Source organism: Brachycentrus maculatus, unplaced genomic scaffold, assembly GCF_059751285.1.
Source record: "Brachycentrus maculatus isolate JH-2025_06_01 unplaced genomic scaffold, ASM5975128v1 h1tg002001l, whole genome shotgun sequence".
Classification (NCBI taxonomy): Eukaryota; Metazoa; Arthropoda; class Insecta; order Trichoptera; family Brachycentridae; genus Brachycentrus; species Brachycentrus maculatus.
Window position 1 is genome coordinate 7,916 of NW_028282545.1, and position 7,417 is coordinate 15,332.

The 7,417-nt window shown below is 38.0% G+C and overlaps 1 non-coding gene across 1 annotated transcript; it reads right to left on the reverse strand.

Annotated features, from left to right (window-relative positions):
* Positions 1-5,835: 5,835 nt before the first annotated feature.
* Positions 5,836-5,908, reverse strand: TRNAK-CUU (transfer RNA lysine (anticodon CUU)). The gene has a single exon. It is a non-coding gene; the product is annotated as a tRNA-Lys (tRNA).
* Between the last annotated feature and the right edge of the window lie 1,509 nt (positions 5,909-7,417).

Here is a 7,417-nt window from a genome sequence, read left to right on the forward strand (position 1 = left end):
TTGGATCACAAATGATGTTGCTTCAAAATACGAAATAGTTTTATTTGTCTATACATGCACAATTCTATATACACACTAACAAAGAGATTATAACTGATTCTTTAAACAGTCGCATCATTTTCGATGACTGAATCCTCCAACTATTCAATACATGTCTGTAGGCAGTTATACAATAAAGCAATATAGTTCGTCATGAAGAAATTCTAACGAAGTTCAATATAATTATTTAAAAAATGAACATCAAAATATCAATCAAAGACTGTGAATGTAACCCGACCGTTTCCAACCTCCCGAAATTCTCATAAGTCGAACACAAGAAAAAGACAATGCTCTATGCCCCACCTCAGAGAGACATCCCCAATCCCAATAATAAAAAGACAGCGCCCTTCACAAAATCAAATAAGAAAGCAATCGATACTGATTCTGAAGCCTACCGATAATCGGAAAGACAAATGCTAAACGAGCTGAAAAAAAACGGGAAAAGTAAATATAAGCATATCAATTAGATGTTGCAACTCTTGATATGATACAAAACAGCAACACGATCCTACAGAGACAGAATTAGATACTCGAGCATAACCAAAGGACACTAAGTAACATTGTGAGCAGTAAAGCGTAAGGGGACGGGAGAGGTAAATAAAAGGGAGAAGAAAAGGGGAAAAACTAGATGAAAGAAGCCCTTGATCAAATTAAACTGGAAGTGCAGGAAATTCAGAAGATTCGAAATGAAATTGTAGGAGTTGCTCAAAATTTTAACAAAAATATCAATGAGTATAAAAATTCGAAGAATCCAGAGAACTTGCAAATCCCACAGATGAGCCATATGAATTCTAACCTCAAGGATCTTGTGGCTGTTTCTCAAAACCACCTGCAAGGGCTCGAGAATATGGAAGGGATCAAACATTTGCAGAACTTCAATATGGAGGGCTACATGCAATCGATAAATAGCCTCAAAAAGCAAATTGCCCAATATCAAAGATAATCAGAACACATCGAAAGAGAACTTAAAATACGATCGGCCAAACTATAGAAGTTAGAGATATCCCCCAAGTTTGAAGATGAACTCTATCAGCCTTATCAGCAGCACCTCAACGATCGAGCCAACAGGATCGATCTGCACGCAATAAGTGACAAAGTTTATGAAAAACTGGGAACCTTCGATTATGGAAAATTCGAGTATGATGTAGGAGAGATCATGTGCGAAGTCAAATCTCAACTGGGTCAATTTTCATTGATCTGCAAATAATATGAGATTCAAGCGCCCGAAATTAAACTCGATCTCAAAGAGTTGAAAAAGCTTTAAATGAAAGCCCCGAGTGTCTTAGATGAGTACAAGGCTGCACGAGGTATATCCTTTGAAGATAGAAAAGAAAATGCCCAAAGGCTAGCCAACGAAACATCTTCGAGTAATAACAACAATGCTAACCCTCCACTACGATAGAGCAGGCACACCAAAACAGACATGCTTCAGTAACGGCTCAAGAAAATGCAAGGTCTAAACAAAAAGCCAACGAATCTCTAAAAAATGCCAACAAAGCCTATAGATACGTCAAACACTGTAAAGCTTACCAGATAATCCGATAAACGACCCCAGACTATTCTTATGAATGAACAGTTGAAAGAGAAGAGATAACTACAAGCAAAGGTCAGAAAGACAAGCCAATAAAAAAATAAAGAGGATAATGATTTTGATAAGTATTTGGAAAGCAGGGCCAAGGAGGAACTCGAGTTGATCTATAAAGAGAGGAACTAAAGGCTAAAGAGAATGCAGGATTAGCTAAAAGAAACTTGCAATGAGCCAATGACTTTTATCGAACTGGATTTAGCCAGAAATCAGAAACAATATAAAAATTAGGGTGAATTCTCAAACAATAAACACGGGCAGAATATTATTAAAAAGTAGGAAGCCGAAGAAGAGAATGAGTATGATGAGTAGTTTGAAAAGCCCTAGATTAACAACGGGGTCAGCAAAGGTGACAACACACAAAAACAATAAAACAATAAATTTGGTGAAAACCGTGAAATGAGATAAATTGGTAGAGATATCTTGAAGTAGAAGCTGAAGAATCTACTAAGGAATAAGGAGGATCGATCATAGGAAAAGCAGAGAATTCGAGATGTTCAGCCCGAGGTACATGCAGACCATGAACCGAATCGAGGCATTCAAAACATGGCAGAAGGATTCGTGAATCTCATCAATAATACTCTGATTCAAGTTAATGCCAATTTGGCTGCAGTGGTGTAGCGAAAGATAGCCTCGACAAGCCAGGAGAGAAAGAAGGATAGGTCTCTTTAGAGAAAATAAGCGAAGAGAATTCAAATTCCGAAGCTGGAAGAGTTCAGGGCTCCCCCAGCTTTTAATATGAACATGAACCTAGTTCAGCCCTCTCAACAGCAATACAGGCCACAGCAACAAGCATAACCCCGCCCTAAACCGAAGATTGTGATCGAAAACTATCAGGATCTGAAACCTGAAGACAGCTTTAGCGACCTCAACATCAGTGAAATCGAAGATGATTGAAAAGTTTGATTCAAATTTTATCTCCGCATTATATTGATCAGATAAATCAACAAATAAATATAAGCCATAAATATGAATATAAACCAGCAACCAATGCAAACTAATAATAAAATGCAAAGTTAGAGCCTGATCAAATGAAGGAATAGCCGAATTAAATATTATGATGACTAATCTAATTTACTGACAATACCCATATAATGTTATTTCGCGGATTCCTTAATTGCTTATAATTACAAGTATATCTAGTGTTAAAGTATATCAAGTATCAATAAGATTATATTCATAAATTTGATAATGGCCTCTCAAATCAGCTCATTCCAACGCATGACTCTCACTCGTCCTGCAGACTACTATAAAATAAGGCCTGAACTTCAGAAGAATATGACTTGTAAGTCACCCACTTCCTTCAGAGAAATCTCAGAGTCCAGCAAAAAGCAAAAGCCCATGTTCGGCCAAATCAAACAAAAAAGAATCTAGGAGACTGAAAAGAGTATAGTTTATTCGAACAAAAAAGAAAGTAATCTTTTCTCCAAGCTTATTTAATCTAATGGCCAGTCATCCAAAAAATAAACGATGAGGCCTTTTGAGAATATTAGGATTAATAATTTCGATCATAGCACCACCTCGAATGAGGCGACAAAGAACCAAAACGAAGGTTCAAAATCAAATATAATTTAAAAACAGAAGAAGGGACTTCAATTTAAAGGTTTTCCACATAAGATGAAGAGTATTGGCAACTAGAGTCAAAGGCTTATAACTCAGAAGTATATAGAAAATGCTCTCGTGGCAGCTAAATCCCCAAGCAAAATTTTTATTGAGGGGCCATTGATAGGGAGCAATAAAAAGAAAAGAATCCAAGGCATCGACACGGAGAGATAAAGTGTGAGTCCAGCATTGTGCAAGCATATCTCTGCCAAACTGCGTGAAAACTACAACTAAAGCAATATATTCGACAACATCGAAATCACCAATGCGGAGTATTCGGTCACTCAATCACAAAGCAGTCTGAGGTTCGATATGTCGCCGTGTCTGTCATGATATTCAAATTCTACATGTTTCCAAAAACTCAAAAACATTTCCATCCACATATTGATATAAATAGTAATGCAAATAATTATGAACACACATATCTTAGTCGAATATTAAATCAGGCCGGGAATTCCTGCGAAGTTTCGGAGAGCCCAAACTTCCAATTTTTCAGCTAAATCCCAATTTCTTTGAGGTTATCGAAATATTCGCAATTGTTCTTAGAGCTTTCTGAGGCAACTCTCTGACGCACTACCCTTCCAGTTTTCAGTTGTTCAGAATCAAACGATTGTTGACTTTTCGACTGAATGAACCTCCCAAGCTGATCAATCGACTTATATTTAATAGCTTGCTATTTGACAGGCACATGAATGTACTCTTCCGACATTTTGGTGTTGACTTTGTTTTGCTTCGATTGTTGACAATTGATCGATGACTGTTTATTTTTTCCCTGGATTTTTGTTATCAGCTAAACCAAACTCTTGCCTATCTCTGCTATCTTTTCTTCGAGCCTTCCGTATTTGATGGGCTCGATGACGAGCAAGATGCTATTGATCTGAGCATGTAGAGTTGTAAAATAAGCATGAATGCTGCCGAGGCTTTAAGCAATCTGAATGCTGTTGGCGTGATGTGAGCCTCCTTTGGTCCTGCTTTTTAGCAGTTTGTATGGATCATCATCATTTGAATGAGCAGACGGGTCAAATAGATCGCTCTTCGTGCTGGGCAGATCGAAGTTATCTTGGCTGACTATCTTCCTGGAGTTTATTTTGCGAATATGCCCGGCCTTATGCAAACTTGACGGGCGTTCACAGCTTTTCAGCTATTTATACTTTCTTTTATACTTTTCCTTGAGGCATGTAATAATTTCAATCTATTTGTTCAAGCATTCAATCTGCGTGTAAAGGAACTGGTTCTACTTTGTTAGCTTCACCATTTGCTGGAAGATATCGGACTTATGACCAGAATTGTGTCTCTCTCTATCTATACTCTGATGGGGGCTGGGTGACATGCGTAATCAATTCAATCAGGCAATCGTCGGCGCAGTGATAACTGTAAATGCAATTATTGAATATTGGAGAAGTTATTACAGTTTCTATATTATAATAATGCATGAAAGTAATTCAAATGCCCTGAGTGGGAGCGGGATCTAAAAATAGGCATACGAAAATGCTTTTCGCAACTTAATTAACAAGTTTTATCCCTCGGAAACTGGTACGCTCTAAACGGATGTTTTATAAACCCGCACACAATAAAATGACCGTCTTCACAATTGCAAGACCCTTGGGCGTTACTAATAGCAGCCAGTCGCACATCCAGAGGCTAGAAATCAGTCTGTCGCGAGTAGACAAGCCAAACAGCATTCATACTCCTAAAAGGTTCCACATAGCTAATACCCTTTTTTCAGAATACTGTTCATGTGCTGCTTTGTATCGGCCTTAGTAATTTTCTTGTTGTGGGACACGCGCGCTGAATACCTTATGCAAATAGACCGCAATAAGGAGGAAATTAGATAATGCTACAGGAAATATGATTAAAATCAGTAATATCAATTTTAGGCTATTATAGGTGCTAGAACCCTGTTTAAATTCTGGTTGAATACTGCAAGTAGCTCCGCATCTGCTATCACAAGGACCCAGAGCAAGCTGTCAAGATTACTGTGATGTTCTTCAGGGCTATCGGCTTCTCCCTTCTTTAGTTTGCCAAAGTACTCGGCCTCAGTGGCACCTTGTTCCTGCTCCTGTTGGTGGTAGTGTACTATTGGAGCCCTACTTCATATCGATATTATCATTATAAATATGAGTGATCAACAAGATACTCTCTTATTAACTCAATCATGATATTATGATATATACACATAATGTCAATGAGATTCACGATAGTCTATTGCACTCTAACATATTCTGCTGGGTTTATGCCTTTCAGCGTTGCTGCGATTCATTGGCTTCTATTTTGGTTCATTTTATGGCCTCATTTTATGAGCTAAACATAATCGCGGATATGTTGCAGCTAATTGATTAACTTTGAATTTGGCATGATAGCTTGCACTCCATTCAAATGGTAGTACGATGCTAGTCCTTTAATGTAAGTTCATCATTTATTCTATCTATAATATGTCTATCTTTATTAATACGCTAATCACATGATGCATACTGCTGAATCACATGTCTCATCCTGCTTTTCGGCCAAAAATGATACCACCACAACACAGCCACTATAATGCAGCCATGGGAATATATGCAAAAGACAGAAAACGATGAACCAAATTAGTACAAGGTGAAATAAAAAAGCACCCGCCGTGGGGCTCGAACCCACGACCATTAAGTTAAGAGCCTAACGCTCTACCGACTGAGCTAGGCGGGCTGACCGTATCTTATTCTTTATTTATTTTGAAGTCCAGTAGATTCCATGTGTGAACCTCCGACTTTTCCTCATTTGTTGTTGTTCTTATGATGCTCTTGTTATACTATAGGAATGGTTATCGATCGATATGCGTGCTAGATCGAATGCCTTGATCAACACGCTCGAGATTCCACTTAATGTGATCAGATTAGATTACGGTAATAATTCATACACATGGCTTCGAACTGACTACTTATGCTTGCTGCCAATTTTGTTATGGATTCAACTGAACTCGGCTAGCTTCTTGTTATAAAGTTATACAGATCCAGGCACTCTGTATTGTCAGTATATAGTTGGTTATGCTGATTGTTACTTTTAATTGAAGCATTGTGTGAGAGATCGATTGGTTTATTGAGCAATCATTTTGTATGATTGGATGATTGAATAGTTGATAGCTATAATTCTCGATTTGCATACTACTTCTTCACACTTCAACAATAGCGTAACTTCATGGCTTCATCGTTGTTGGTCCCGAATGCAAGCGCATAATAGTTCTCTAATTATCGAATATATTGATTGTCTAGTTCAAATTAAATTTATGTCGAGAGTCCTTTGGAACTCTAATAAATACGCGATATGCTAATAATAAATGGTTGTGGACTCTTTTATTGGCTTGTTGAGTTGAATTGGCGGAAGAGAATGGCAAATAAATATAAGTGTATCTGATTAATTTTTAATAATAAAATGTCATAAAAGCTCTTAGGCTCCTTGAAACCCTATACGCGCAAGAAGATATAGAATTTCTCATATGGGCTCAACGATGCCATCGGTAAAGGATATTCCAGCCAAGTCTATAAGGGGAGAAATGACACCACTGAATAGCCTGTTGCAGTTAAAGTTATTGATCTCAAAATGCTCAAGTGCGAAATCAATCGAACGCTTCTCGCTTCAGAGATCGAAATTCTGAAAAGCATGCGCCAGGTGCCACACATCTTAATGCTGCATGAAGTCTACACCACCAAAAACAACACCTACATCATCACAGAATTATGTGAGTCTGACCTTAGTAGGAAAATAAAAAAAGGCATTTCCGAAGAGGAGGTCTTCAATTACATGAACCAGTTTCTAAAAGGCTATTCACATATCTTTGAGCAAGACCTCATTCACAGAGACTTGAAGCCCGCAAACCTCCTGCTCACCCATGCGAATTAACTCAAGATTGCGGACTTTGGGTTTGGAGTCAAAAAGGAGGAAGTTCTTCGTCCCAGCAAATATAATGTAGGATCTCCACTCTACATGGCGCCTGAGTCTCTGAAGAGAAATTAGTACTCATTTAAAACTGACATTTGGTCAATTGGGATTATATTCTTCGAAATGCTCACTGGTGACACTCCCTGGAGGGCCAAGAACGAAAAGGAGCTGCTGAAAAAAATCGAAGGCTAAAAGATTGACTCTATCTTGAATCGACATAAATTCTCTGCGATTGTCAAATAGTTCCTAACCAAAGCATTAACACACGATAAGCTCGCA